Raw genomic sequence first — 15,530 nt, forward strand, 5'->3', positions numbered from 1 at the left:
GCACCTTCTAACCCGGAATGGGGTAGAGTTCATTGTTGGAGAAAGTTGGAGGTGATCTTGGGGTCCTGCCTTGTTGCTGGGGAGATATGGCTCATAAACCAGCAGTTGAGGCAGACTGGGATAGGAGTTTTCTGGCAATAGCCCTGCCCTCTCCATGTCCCAACTCAGGGGCCAGCAAGTCCCCATCAGTGTGGTCAATGGACTAGAGTCAAATCTGATTCTCAGTCCCTGGCCATGGTGGCCTCTCTGCATCCCCATGATGCAAACATTTGTATAGAGTCTACCTTGTGTACAGGCCACTGTGCCCTGAGCACAAACATGGCAGGATGTGGCTTGGGATCCTATATACTTAGTGTGAGTTCAGCTCTGCCCCTTCCTGGGTGTTTGTGAGGTTTAAAATATAATGTCTTTTGAATAGTTAATACCTTTACATGGTTTAATACTTCAAGGTACATCTGATGAAATTCTTATCAACTTTGTCCCCAGATGTCCAGCCCTCCTGCCTAGAAGGTGCTTGCAAGAAGTAACCACTCTCCTTGGTATCTTATTTCAGGGATTGAAAGTATTTCAGGGATTGAAACATATATGCAAGCAAATATGAATATGGAGTCTCATTTCTCCCTTTCACGTAAAAGGTAATACATTAGATACTCTGTAATTTTCTCTCTTCAGAATATATCTTGGAGATCTTTCCATTTCTATTCAGAGAGACCTGGCTTATTTGTTTGTTTGTTTCATAGCTACATGGTATTTTCACTCTATGGCAGATCATTTATGTACATATTTTAAACAGTTTCCTGCTGTTGTGGACATTTGAGTTGCTTGACTACAAGGTTTGGCCATGGCCTCATTCATAGTGAGAGCCTCCTTCTTGGCAGGTGGCCTGCAGTCATGGGAGGCTAGCCACAGCCCCTAGGGAACCATTAGAGTAAATAGGACTAGGACCAGCCCTGGGGACTCTGTCTCCACTCAGGGAAGCAGTCATAAGACCCTACCAGTGGTTGGAAACTCATGCTTCGAAGGCAAGAAAAAGAAGAATCTGCCTTTGTTTCACAGATGGGGAAGCTGTGACCTGGGTGAGTCTTGAATTTTTGGGTCCACCTGGAGGCTGGTAGTGGCAGTGGCCTAAGCTCAGAGCAGCTGCAAACACATGCCAGTCCCTCTGCTGCCCTAAAACCTGTGATGTGCTTGGAGGAGAGTGTAGAGCAGTAGATCTAAGTTGTGGGTGGGTGGTGGGGTGCTTTGGGTAAAACATCTTATTGCTAAAATCTCATCTTTAGTAGGATCAGTAGAATTGAGTGGAATTCTCTAATTTTTTTTTTTTAAACTCCTAGGGTTGCAAGGCAGAGGCGACACTATCTGGCAGCTAAACTCATAAATTCATCATTAGCCATTGAACATCTTTATGACTGGCTAATGGGGGGTGGGGCAAATGGGAGTTCTGGACAGAGTAGGGGGGTCTTGCCAAAGAGACATGTGAAGCATGGGAAGGCTGTCTGTCCTTCTGTCCCAGAGTCAGCACAATGTAGGAGAAAAGCGTGTTATGGAGGTCAGCCCATGCTCCTAGGAAGGTGAGGGCATTCAAAAAACTAGCAGAGAAACTGGTGGGGGTGGAGATTCTGCCTGCATTCTTGACACAGTTCTGGGAGGATCAGGGTCTTGGTGATCATGTAGACCTAGTTTTTAAATCCTGGTGCAGCCATTTACAAATTACCTGGCTTTGAGTAACTGGCAACTCTCAGTGGGGATGCTAATACCTACTGTATTAGTAAGGGTTCTTTAGAGATACGAACTAATAGGATAGATGTATATATGAAACGGAGTTTGTTAAGGAGAAATGACTCACACAATCACAAGGTAGAGTCCCATGATAGGTCGTCTGCAAGTTGAGGAGCAAGGAAGCCAGTGGTGGATGAGTCCGAGTCCCAAAGCCTCAAAGATAGGAAAGCCGACAGTACAGCCTTTATTCTGTGGCCAAAGGCCTAAAGAACCCTGGCAAACCACTGGTCCAAGAGTCCAAAAGTTGAAGAACTTAAAGTCTAATGTTTGAGGGCAGGAAGCATCCAGCATGGGAGAAAGATGAAAGCAGGAACACTCAGCAAGTCTGCTCTTCCATCTTCTCCTGCCTGCTTTTATTCTAGCCATGCTGGCAGCTGATTAGATGGTGCCCACCCAGATTGAGGGTGGGTCTGCCTCTTCCAGTCCGCTGACTCAAATATTAATCTTCTTTGGCAACACCCTCACAGACACACCCAGGAATAATACTTTGCATCCTTCAATCCAATCAAGTTGACACTCAATATTAACCATCACACCTACCTCACAGGATTTTATGAAATTTAAATGAGGGGTGGATATGAATACCAGCATAGGTAGACATTCAATATATACTAGCATTTTTCATCCCTTCTTGCCTACAATGACGAAACACAGCTTATTTATCTTTCTTTCTTCTTTCCCTTGTCTTCTCTGGCTGTGAACCATACACATTTTACATAAGTACTTTGAAATTCTGAAGCTAGGAAACTGAGCAAAAAAGCTCTGAAAACCTGTTATTTCTATGTAGGTAGAGTATGTGTGTAACAAGGGGTTGGGTGGAGAAGAGTTTAACTTCCCCAGTTCTAGAAGCAAACACACTATATGCACTGTTACCTGTTCTCCTCTTTGTATCTCAGATGATTTATTTTAAGGTCTGCTATAAAAGCAAGACATTGCTTAATTGTCTTGCTATAAAATATGTAAAATATTACACTACTGTGGCTCATTAGCTAAAGCAGTGCTGCTGTTTAGTAATCCATAAGGTGATACTGATTAATGAACACTGCAAATGATTCTCGTAACTACCTAAAGAGTAATAATAGATATGTCAACTCGAACAAACAAGTCTCTTGTCCCTGGGGGGTGTGAAGACACTGGATCATAATTAGACAGAGGTGCAGAGCAGACACTTGTGGTTTTGTGGATAGGACTCTCCGTGTGCATCTCCGGCATCACTTCCGGGTCTGCAGAGGTGGAGCCCCACTTCTGTCTGCATCCTTGTTTATGGGAAGGATAGTTCCCTGCTCACAGTAGAAGTGGCCACAGGGTCTTACTGAGAGTCAAAGTTCTGTTCTCCATGTGTGGGGCAGTCGGGATCCTGATTTAGAGGACTTTTGGGCAGCGTGGGGTTTTCAGTGGCGCTCTCGATCCCTTGAGGCTACAGCTGAAGCTCATTATTATTATCCACCCCATGGTTCTGAAATAAAGCAGAGAGTAGACTTGAGGGTTGGAGAAGGGAATATTCTTAGGCAGTGGTGTGTTAAAAGCCACTTGGTTATTGGAAAACAGTATCGTGGTTCTTAAAAAGAAAAAATCTAAACATAGAATTACCATGATCCAGCAATTCACTTCTGGGTATATGTCCAAAGGAATTGAAAACAGGGGCTCAAACAGATATTTGTACAGTTATGTTTATAGCAGCACCTATACTGTTGATTTTCCCATAGTAGTCTCTTAACAGCAACAGGTTCCTCATCTAAAATAATGGGACTTGCATTGTAGGGTCATTGTAAGAATTAAATGAGATAATGTGAATAAAACTCTTAGTATTTGCCTGAAACATGACAAGTGTATAGCAAATATTAGTCATCATTGTAATTGAAAATGGGTATCATTAATGGCAGGAGAGTACACTCTTACAACTGTAAACTGTAATATTTATCTTCTTTGTTTGTTTATGAGACAGGGTCTTGCTGTTGTCCAGGGGAGCTGGAGTGCAGTGGCATGATCATGGCTCACTGCAGCTTCAACCTCCTGGGCTCAAGCGATCCTTCTACCGAAGCCTCCTGAATAGTTGGGACTACAGGCATATGTGCCACCTTCTCTGGCTAATTTTTTATTTTTATTTTTTGTAGAGACGGGATCTGCCTATATTACTCAGGTTGGTCTCTAACTCCTGGACTAAAGCGATCCTCCTGTCTTGGCCACCAAAGTACTGGGATTACAGACATGTGCCTGGCCACATTTATCTTAATTCATAAACTCAGGGGGCAGAAAACAAGAATCTATGAATTCATACTCCTGAGATAAATAAATAAAGGGAGGGAGCATTTTAATACAGTAGCTTTCAAATGATGGATGAAGAAAGAACGATGGGGTTGAACATTGGCATCCACTACAGTAATACTTGTTTCAGGCCAGAATCATCTACGGATGCTAACATCATTGGTTGAAATTGTGATGAGATATGGGATATTTACCTAACTTCAATGTCACTCTCCAAAAGATACTTATGAATGGTGGAAGGGAAAAGGTAACACCATGGAGAAACCTGACAGACACCACATGAACCAAGATCAGAGCTAATATCCCCAGTTAACAGGGACAAATCAACACTGCGTAGTGTGATGCTCTGAGAAGGCAGAACATCCCTGCTGGTACTATGGTGTTCCTGCTAAAAATCCGTAACTTGAATTTGATCATGAGAAACATTAGACGCACTCAACTGAGGGACATTTTACAAAATAACTGCTTTTACTTTTCAAAATAATCAAGACCATGAAAGACAAAGGAAAAACTGAAGATCATTCCAGCTTCAGGCAGACTAAAGAGACGTGACAAGTAAATGAAACATGCCATCCTTGATTGGATTCTGGACCAGGAAAAGATCATTAGCGGGACAGTTGGTGAAATCTGAGTAAGATTAAATGATGCTATTTTATCAAGGTCAATTTCCTGATTTCAATAATTGCACTGTGGTTATGTAAGAGAGTGTCCTTGTTTTTAGGAAATATACTCTATAAAATATTTAGAGATAAAAAAATGATAGCTCTGCCTTATTCTCAAGTTTTTCAGGAAACAAATTGAACTTATACACACCTATGTTTGTATATATGAGAGAGAAAATGATATGCGCAGGGGACAAAATGTTAAGGTTTAGGGAAGCTGGTATATAGAAGGTGGATGGGAATTCTTTGTGCTACTCCTTCAAATTTTTGTAAGTCTGAAACTATTCCAAAAGAATAAGTTAAAAATGAGCATTATTCTATAATATACATATTGTAGAATATATATATGTATGTGTGTATATATATATATTTGTTTTTTAACCACTTGTCTCATTTAATGAAGTTATTCCTTAAGGCCACCATGGGAAGTTGGGAGGTAAGTATTATTATTTTCTTGATTTTTCAGATGAGCAAATGGGGTCTCAGCAGGATTAAGTAGCTTGCCTAAGTCCGAGGGCTAGTAAATGGCAGAGTAAAGATTTGGTTACAGGTAGGTTCACACCAGTGCCTGCGTGCTTCAACAGTGTAACAATTATTTATTGAGTGCATATTAGGTGCTAACTACTTTTTACATAATGCTTTATTTAACTCTCACTGTAACCTTTTGCAGCAGGTATTTTCATCCTGGTTTTATGGGTGGGGGTGTGGCTGCTCAAAGAGGTTAAAGGATGGACCTACAACATCCTATGGCTAAGAAATGGCAGCTCCAGAATTTCCTCTCAGGTTCCCCTGAAGCTGAAGTGTGTCTCTCTACTGTGCCCTGTGTTCCAGTTCAGGTCCAGGCTGGGGACCATCAACAGAGTATTGAGATCCTGGCCCACATCAGGCTAGCAGGTGTGCTGCCCCCCCTTGCTTTTGACAGTATCTGTCACAACTACAGTCCTCCCCTTCCAAAGTGGGGCAACAAAGTTGCATTGCAATGTGCATGATCATTTGACAGGGAGCCACACTGCCATTGTGGTTGGAAAATCCAGAGACTCCTGGGGAAATTGTACAGAGAATGCCGTCCACATGATGATCTGATTATATGCAACACCATCAGCATGACTTCGTGCTTGGCTCTTAATACACCCTTAGTGGGAGTGGGCCAGGGAGGGGGACCCTCTTCCCCCAGGAGCATTTTTCACCTGTGGCCTGTGGGACTTGGGCGCAGAGAACTATCAAGAGAATGTGTGGGATTTATCCACAGCCCCTGGGCCTGCCTCCCTCCCTGACGGGTGGCTGCGAACAGGTTTTGCTTACAATTTTGGCAAGACAGTTTGATCATGTGTTAGGTATAAAAATATTCAGGGGAAGACAATGACTCATAATTGGGGAATTAGAGGGAACAAATGCGATGTAATGTGGGTTTAGCAAGTAGTCACTATGATGTGAAAGAAACTTGATCTTCAGAGGAAGAGGTTGAGGGGGGACTATTAATTCCTTTAAGCAAGTTGTAGATGTCCTCCTGATATTTTCGTAGATTAAAAATATGTATGATGTTCATAGATGTGGGCCTTGGAATAGACAAACAAATCAGCTTCCAAAACAATCTTAGACTATTCACACTAGCTGGAGCCCATGAATGATGGATGGGGTTTAGTATCCACACCCTGGCCAAGGAAACTGAGGTTGAGGAAGCCCCATCGGACCTGACTCCTAGCCCAGTGCGCTCCACCCCAAATTCTCTACCCCTGAGCTCCCCACTGAAGCCATTGTCCCCACCTCCAAGGCTGCCTGCATTCCCCAGGCTGTTTTGCATTAGAGTTTCTCTAGGTCAGTGATATTTAAACTGTTTTGATTGTAACCCACTGCAAGATAGACACACACATTGGCTCAGTGGTGGTCAAGGTCCCAGCAGGTTACAGAGTTCGTTCAAACAAAGGGATTTTACTGATGAGATATTCACAGAGGTGTGGGCTGGGTTAAGGAAACAAACAATACCTACTGAGGCACCCAAAGTCTAGCAATGATGGGAAGCTGTTACCACCCTTAGGGCTGAAGGGACAAGATGAAGGATGGTGTAACAGGGGCCCACTGACAGCCAAAGCCATGGCAGGAGCTGTAGTCCTGGGAGGAACAGCCTTTATTGGGGGTGTTGTGCTGAGGCCAGGAGGGATTGGGGAAAAACAGTCTCATGATCTCAAACAGGGATATCCACTGGGCAAACCCAACCAACCAAAGAGCCAAGGAGATGGCATTTGAAGGGGTCAGACTGTAGCTGCCCAGAACATCGCAGCGAAGGGTGCAAAATGAACTGTGAGTGGGGTGTGGCCAAATGGACAGTGTCCAGCCCATGCACACACAGACACCATTCACCCATGCAGTGCCCCTGCATGAGGAAAGGGGTGCCTCTGCTGGGGAGACTCAGCCCTGTTAGCACACAGCTTGGAAAGAGGTGCCCTTTGCTCTTGGGGTTGTGGCTGCCTGTCAGAATGTAGGAGCTGGTGAGTGAAGATTGGGCTGGATTTCTGGATTGGGCTGAAGCATGAAGGCCAACCTGGCAACCATTCCCCACAGCCCTGCACACATATGTGCAAAACTGAAATAAAATGTCCTGAAACAAAACTTACCCTTGCTGCTTGCATTGATCTAGTTTTTTTCCCCCCATTCTATTCTATTCCTTCATTTAAAAATGTAGATTTTGACCCAACTAATAGGTGACCATTGTGGTTTAAAAACACTGCTCCAGATTGCGGAGCTGTCAGAGCCCAATAACCAGGCATAGTGTTGTTTAGAGAGTCCGGGATGAACTTCAGCTTGGTGCCGCTCACCGGCTAGGTCCAGAATTCTCAGGGGGTTGGGGAGGAGCCAGGCTGCCTGCAGGGGTGGGAGCCTGTGAGGCATTATTCTGGTTTTGCTATTAGAAGGTTTGGGTTCAAATCTTGCCTCTATCATTTGTGACATTGGCTAGATGATTCAACCTCTTAAACCCTCAGCATTCTCATCCGTAAAATGGGATAACTACCTACCTCTTAGATTTAGGACAGTGTTAAATTAAACTAGACAAGGTCAGTAACACACATGGCAGCTGTACATGCTCAAAAAATATTGTAGTAGTTAGTATTACATCTCCCATCTCAGGAAACAGTGGGCAGATGTTAATAGCTTGGGGGTTGCCTGGTCTGGAGAGAGAGTCAGCTACCAGCTTCTGCTTTTCCTATCTGTGAACTAAGTAGGTCAAGGATCAGCTTTTATGTGCCACAGGGCATTCAGAGGATGGGTGAGGCCTCAGATAGTCACTAGGCATGTACAGCGACCTCCTGGTAACCCAGAATCCAGACTGGAAAGTCCGAATACTTGAAATTTTTTCTGCACTTTGCTTTTATGAGGGAGAGATACACACAGATAAAGGAGCCAAGAGCAGGGATTTGTTCAAGAGAGCAATTTCCTGGGCAGGTCTTAGAGTGAGTACAGATTCTGCCGTGTATTGCAGTCCTCCTGCTTCTACAATCACAATAAAGCCTCTCTTACCAGCCCCCGGCCACAGTTCAGCACAGCGTTGGCAGAATCTGTAGTGGTAGCTGGAAGTGTCACCAGCTCCACTTTTAAGAGAGGACAGTGTGTCACCTTTTCCTGACGCTTCGCCTGGGCCAGTTTGGTTTTCCAGGTCTTACCTTAGAACTCCTTTTCCAGAAAGCCTTCTGTTACCATCCCAGGCTAAGTTAGTTCTGCCTCTGTGCATCCACAGGAACCCATGCTGACTTCTCTCTTAGGTAGCCTGTACCACACTTAGGGAAATTCTCCACTTACTTATGGAGCCTTAGGATGGGACTGTGGGCTACCCAGGGCAGGGCCTGTCTGATTCATCTTCCTGGCCCTAACCCCAAGGAAGGAGCTTTGCATAGGGTGAATGCTTAGTCCATGCTTATGGAATGAATGGAGTGTAAACATTCAAATAAATAGTTGGTCAATATCATGTCATTTCCCCCCATTTTTTGTGTGCTGATGACATTTTGAGAAGGCTACTTAAAACCAAATGCAAACCCAGATCAAGTCCCTTCCATCCAAACTTGTCATTTTGTGTAAGGGGATCGTCAGTCAAAATAACTTTTATGGATGAAAAAAATCAGAGCACTATAATTCCACACTTGTATTTTTGTTGTTGTTTTTTTTGTTTTGGACAGGGTTTCACTCTGTTGCCTGTGCTGGAGAACAATGGCACGATTTTGGCTCACTGCAACCTCGACCTCCTGGGCTCAGGTGATCCTCCCACCTCAGCCTCCTGAGTAGCTGAGACTACAGGTGTGCACCACCACACCTGGCTAGTTTTTGTATCTTTTCTAGAGGCAGGGTTTCACCAATGTTGCCCAGGCTGATCTCGAACTCCTGGACTCAAGCGATTCTCGCGCCTCAGCCTCCCAAAATTTTAGGATTACAGGCATGAGCAACTGCACCTGGCCCACATTGGTTTTTGTTCTTAGCATCTTATTATCTTAGGGTTTGTGGATTCTCCCTCCCATGCTGACCCCTAAGCCACTGGGACTCACTCACTGGCTTACTCCCTTCCCAAATAAAAATAGCTTCATTCTGATCACCAAAGGAATATATACTTATCATAAAGAATCAGAAAGTATAGGAAAAAAGTCAAGGAAAAAAGTAAAAACTACCTGAAAGCTGCTCCTGAGAGATAACCCCTACCACCAGAGTTGAGTGTGTTCTTCTGGAATTTTCCTGGTATATGAAAACACACATATACACACTCAAAAATGTATGTTAGCGCTACGTTCATAGCACTTTGTAATGTGCTTTTGCCAGTTATTACCACACCGTGGACATGTTTTCATGTCAATATATTTAGTCCTGAGTCACGTCATTACATTTAAAAGCTTCTTCATGTTCTATTCATAGTGCAGCTTTGCCACACAGCTCCTCATTATTGGACATGTAAGTTGTTTCCACTCCGTTTGCTATTGAGAACAATACAAGCACTTGCTTGGGATATAACTAAGACCACAGCAACATGGTACCCAAAGCTCTGGGGGGGAAATGATATCTCTTATCCTAGAAGAGGCTTGACAATATGATTGGTGGTTTATTCCCCCACTAAATAGACTAATTAGTGTGCCAACAGCCTTGGAGTGAGAAAGCCTGTTTTCTCTTCTGCCAAGATGATAGTAACCTTATCAGAAGGAAGAGGGAGTCTTTTGGAGGAAGGCTGGGTGTTTTTTCAAGTTTTTTGAGAGAAGCAACAGCAGCTCTCTCTGGCTGCATGAGTGCAGGAGGAGAGTAGTTTTCCCTGCGGCCAGCACACCCATGTTAGGGGTTGAAGCCCTCCCTCTACAAGTACACAGATGCGTGTTTTACTCTCTGGCCTGACAACCTACTAGGGAAATACAGACAGAAAGCCCTAGAGAGCTCGATAAAACAACATAAACATGCCTATGTCTAGAAGGTGAGAATTAAGACCAAGACCTGAAAATCTTCGATCAACTTTCTTCTTTTTCATGGAAAAGTGTTTTATTCCAATAGCCGTAATCAAATGCAAAAGTGTGCACCATGATATAAATGCACTTAAATTTGTGAGCTCCAAGAAAAATCCTGGTGATGTAACTTGATTCTGTTGACAAATTAACCTAATGAGAATAGTTTCCTACTACGAATTCATTAAGCAAAAATGTGCAAAGATGGTATTTGCAGCCTGTTAACCCTTAATTGGCTCAACACTGAAAACACTTAATTGTGACATGTGTCACCAAAATCCCTAATGTAGTTAATCGCTTTTAGACTCACAAAATGATACACTTTACATGATGATCTTTAATTAAAAATTATTTGGGATAATCTTCAGCCCACGCTTTAAAATGAGCAGCTTTAGTACACTTGAGAAAATGGGGGTGGGGGGAGGGGAAAGGCAACAGTATCAGGAGTGTTGCTTTTTGCTTATAACCCAACTTCTACATATGGGAAATGTGGAACGAAGAGTCAGGCTGTTTTGAAATAGGCTTCAAATACTTCAAACTGGTATGGTGGAAACTGATGGACACAAAGAGGGAGAGGCCCTGACATTTGATGGCTGTATGATCTCGGATAGACCACACTTCTCTCTGGGACTGAGGGTCATGATCAGTAAAATGTGGTGAATTGGATTAGGTAGGATTTGGAAAAGTCTAGTGTACACACTAAGAGAAAGATGAAAAGAAATATTTTCACATATCATCGGCTCAACCAAAATTCAGGACACAATTGTGAAGCTTCTCACTCTATGGGTGGATGAGCGAATGTGCAGTAGACTCTAAAATGGGCTATGGAAATTTACAAAAAATCCAAACAACAAAAAAGATGGGGCTCAATTAGATTTTTCTTTCTGGCTCCTGATACATCTGCCTTTGGAGCACTCACTGGCACAGACAGCTAATTGCCTTCTTTTCCTTGGTGGTCTCAGTAGGTGAGGAGGAAAGTTTTCATTCTAACCAACAAGCCCCATATTGCAAAGAAAATAGTTTTTCTGTGTTAAGAGAAAAAAAAAACAATTAAATTCTGGATCTGTGCTAATCTTCCTTACACCTTCCATATCTTGAACAATTCATTTCAGAATTCATACCCAAATTATAGTAGCATCTTTTGGCTCCCTGGTGACCCATCATCACATACACAATTTTAATGATCTATATTCTAAGGTGGTTGAACAGTGGTCTCTCCCAAGAGACTTGGAAGTCTCTGAGGCATGTATTCAAAAAACACAGCTGGTGGCAGGCCTTGAAATCCCAGTGGGGTGAGCATGGAGCCTGGAGCCTAGGTAGGGGAGGGGAGGAGGCGGATGTGCTGACCATGTCTACACAGACTTGGTGCTGACTCAGCAACATGGTGGCCTCTGGCACGAACCATAGTGAAAGGGGTGCAATGGGAAGAGGGCGAATATGGAGTAGAGTGGGGATGAGGTGCCAGAGGTATCATTCAAAGAGAAATTGAGTTCTCTTTTTCCCTTGTTGTGACCATAGACTAGAATCAAAGACTGTCAGCTTCTCTAGGTAAGGCTCCCCTCATGTTAGGTCAAGTTTATGCTAGGAGGCAACAGAGCCATCCATCCACTTCCCTCCCTTCTCCTTCTCCTCCTCCCTCCCAGCTAAAGGGCTCTATAGAAACTGACCACAGTTGATCACTGGCTGGCTCTGGGGTTACTGAGGCCTGCTCTTTATAGGGCTCTAGGCTCATCAACCTCTACTCCTTGCTTTGCTCTGCCCTGGGTTGCTCTCCTTGTCAATAGGGTGGATTCTGTGTCTCTTGGGCTTACTATTGTCTTGGACTGAGCTATTTTTCTGGGACTACTGCTGGCTGGGGCAGACACTGTGGCTGTGGGTGAGAGGAATGCACTTCCACCACTGCAGGGGTTCCCTGAGGCTGCGTCTGTCTTCCTTGCCAGTGAGGGGTAAGATGGGACACCATAGGACCTCACTAGAGGGACACAAAGCATGGTCCCTGAACTCATGGGCTTCAAGGCTGATGGGGGAAGGATCATGATGCCCGTAAACCAGATGGGGTATGGCATGGGTCCTGGGAGAAGGCACATTGAAGAAAGTGAGGGCAGTCTTTTCCAAAAATCAGAACAACCCTCCTTCTTTTTTTTTCTTTTTTTCTTTTTTTTTTTTTTGTCCCAAATGAAACTATGTAACCAAGCAAATCAGATCAAAGCTAAAGGCAGATCTTCTCTAGTTGAAGTGAGAGATGGGAGTCTCCAGAGAACATTTAAAAAGATTATCAGTTATTCAATGAATACGTGTGCCTTAAAAAATTAGAGCATTAAAAGATTAAGCTAAAATCCATTGGCCCTCCATTTCCAGGCCTGCTCCTGTTGTACCCTCCCCAGAGGTAACCAGTTATACATTGTTGGGGATTCCTCCAGACCCTTCAACCATGCTTATATTCAAATCTATGCCTACATACATAGCATTGCCTTGTGTGTGTTTTATATAAAAATTACCATACTGTAGCAGGGTGTGGTGGCTCATGCCTCGAATCCCAGCACTTTGGGAGGCCAAGGCAGGAGGATCGCTTGAGCCTAGGAGTTCAAGACCAGCCTGGGCAATGTAGAGAGACCCCATCTCTACAAAACATATTTTTTAAAAAGTTATCCGGGTATGGTGGCATACACCTGCAGTCTCAGCTACTCAGGAGGCAGAGGTGGGAGGATGGCTTGGGCCTGGGAGGTAGAGGCTGCAGTGAGCCATGATTGCATCACTGCACTCCAACCTGGGCAACAGAGTGAAACCCTGTCTCTCTTATACACACACAAATTTACCATACTGTAGCCCCACATATACCTGATGAATTGATTTCAGCTGCTGTATGGTATTCTACTATATGGATAATCCCCATTTTACAGAGCAGTCGGTCCCCTATTGATGGACACTTAGGTTACTTCCTATTTTTTCATGGTCATGAACAAAGTTTGCACCTGACTTTTTATACACAGGTAAGTTTCTCTCCTGAGAAGAAGCATTTTCCTGACAGCTTGGAAATTAATTGTCCTGCTTATTTGGGCAAAGGAGAGTTCACTGGGGGAAGAGTAGAACATGATGGTGGGCTCTGCAGAGGAGCTGGGTTTGGATCAGGCCACAAAGGGGAACCAAGGCTTTAAGTAGCTGGAGAAAAGGGAAGGGGGTGGTTCTGGAGCAGGGAGAGACAGAGATGTGAAGGGCTATCCTGGAGGGCACAGGAGGTCTGCATCTGGTGCCAGGGTGGGCTAGTATGCCTGGAAGGGCATAGCTGTGAAGGGCATGCTGCTTTCTGAGGGTGTAGGGTGGGAGCAGGAATGGCACTGGGACAAGAGCAAGTCACTTAAAGGTGCCTGGAAAGAATGTTGGACCCAAATCTGCTTTTAATGAGGCACCTGAGTTTGCTTCTGCTTTAAAGGTACCTTGGAGGGGGTGATCTTGGGCAAACCCTCATCCTTGTCTCCCTGGTCCAGTAACCCAGGCCTTTCCTTTCTCTTGCCAACATGCTACCACTCAGCTGTAGTCCCTGCATGGCTGCAAGAAGCCAGCAGCCACATCATCGACCTCCCCAAGGGTTGGGAGTTGGTGGGTGAAGCCCATTCAGGTGCTCACAGCAACCTCAGGTGGCTTGGAGGGGTACAGAGCAGACCATCTTCCTCTGGGTCACCTAGGGTGAGTCTATCTCCCAGGCCCTGCATGGAGCCTCCTTGCTTCATGGTGATGGCAATTGCAGCCATTGCCTGCTCACAGTTTTGCTGTGACAGTGGCAGGGAAGGCCTTTGATGGACACCCACACTGCCTTGGGGAGGTGGGGGGTGCCCTTCCAGATGATGTGGGGAGTAATCACAGAAATGTGCACTCTGGGAGGGATGGAGAGGAAGAGGGGACGTGGAGCCAGGGAGGGCTGACGGCTTTCTTGAACTTCCCTTTCTGTGAGTGGGGACATCCCTCCTAGAGCTTCTCCTCACCCCAACACAATCATACCACAGGAGATCTAGAAAGTAGCTCCAACTGTGCCTTGGTTTCCCTTTGTGCCTTAGGACTGGCTCTCCATGTTCTCGGACATGTCCCAAAGTGGGCCTGCAAATCTGTGTTCTTCTGGGTGAGAGGCTCTGAAGAACAAAAGGGAGTGGGTGTGAGGGGTGGCTGTGTGTGGAAGTCCCTTCCAGCATCTGCCAGTGCCCCTGCCAAGTGGCTCTCTCTTCAGGACCCCCTGTGGTCAGCACATGCTCCAGGCAAGAGGACGGACCCTCTGTGGCCCTCCAGGAGGGAACAGGGCCTGGGAGTGGAAGCAGGGTTAGAAAGTGGCGGAGAGTGGGGTTGGCAAGGAAGCAAGGGTTGCACTGAGCAGGTCCTGAGTGCAGGGCTGAGGGGTCTCCACTGTTTCCTGGGAGCGGCGGAGTCACTGAAGGTTTCTGCATAAAAGCAGCAAAGTGATCTGCTACAACAGTGGGGGATAGATTGGGGGCAGAGGCCACTTGGAAGAGGTTGAGTTGTCCAGGTGTGAGGGACGAAGAGCTGAACTACGGCATGGTGGAGCAGTGGGGAGGGAAGGAAAAGATGCAGGAGAAATTCTGGAAGACCCGTAACTTTGCATCGGAAAGACCCACCCAATGGGACAGCTTGACCCAGCCCTGCCAGCTGCATTTTCTTTGGGAGAGCCTTCCTAATTAAGGTGACTTTTGTCAGGTGGATGTGGAATTAAAAGAGCAGAACTTCTAACCTTTGAGGCCCTTAGCAGTCCCAGGTCAAAAATAATGGTCTGGTCCTCAGAGACAGCTATTGCCAAGGTAACTGGGAGAGAAGCCTTCTGAAACGGCAGGCTGTGCAGCATGCAGACCAGCCTCCAGCCATGTCCCACATCTGCTGTGTGCCCTGGGGCAAGTAAACAACCTCTGTGAATTTGTGTTTTCTTACCAGCAAAATGGGACAGTGACAGTCCCAATCACCATGTTGTGCAGTGATGAACTAGGCTTAGCCCAGTGTGTGTTGAGCGGGCGGCCTGGCACATGGTAAGCACCTGGTGAATGGCCATTGGGATTCATGTCAACCTGGCTGCGAGTCTTTTCAAAGACTCTTCCTTCTCCCAGTGTTCCCCAAGAGTCCTTCCTGATTTCAGATCAGTCTTTGCTCTCGGGATACCCTGAAGTTTCCTTTTCCCTGTTCTGATAACCAGCCCTGAATTTCCTCAAGGATCCTTCAAGACCTCTTGGAATTCAGGTGCTCACAGTTCTGGGGGACTCTCTGGCCAGGTGCCTTTTCTGAGGTCACCGCTTCATAAGGGTCCCTTGCTCATCTGTGAATTTCTCTCCCTTTTCCCTGGCCTGTCAGTGATATGGAAGGCAGAAAT

At 45.3% G+C, this 15,530-nt stretch overlaps 1 long non-coding RNA gene across 1 annotated transcript; it reads right to left on the bottom strand.

Moving 5' to 3' along the window:
• Positions 1–424: 424 nt before the first annotated feature.
• On the bottom strand, positions 425–8,502 carry LOC134762082 (uncharacterized). Its single transcript, XR_010141626.1, has 2 exons — positions 8,363–8,502; positions 425–3,235 (listed from the first exon to the last, which is right to left on the bottom strand). It is a non-coding gene; the product is annotated as an uncharacterized LOC134762082 (long non-coding RNA).
• Positions 8,503–15,530: the final 7,028 nt, after the last annotated feature.

The sequence above is a fragment of the Pongo abelii genome, chromosome 8, assembly GCF_028885655.2.
Source record: "Pongo abelii isolate AG06213 chromosome 8, NHGRI_mPonAbe1-v2.0_pri, whole genome shotgun sequence".
In the NCBI taxonomy this organism is placed as follows: Eukaryota; Metazoa; Chordata; class Mammalia; order Primates; family Hominidae; genus Pongo; species Pongo abelii.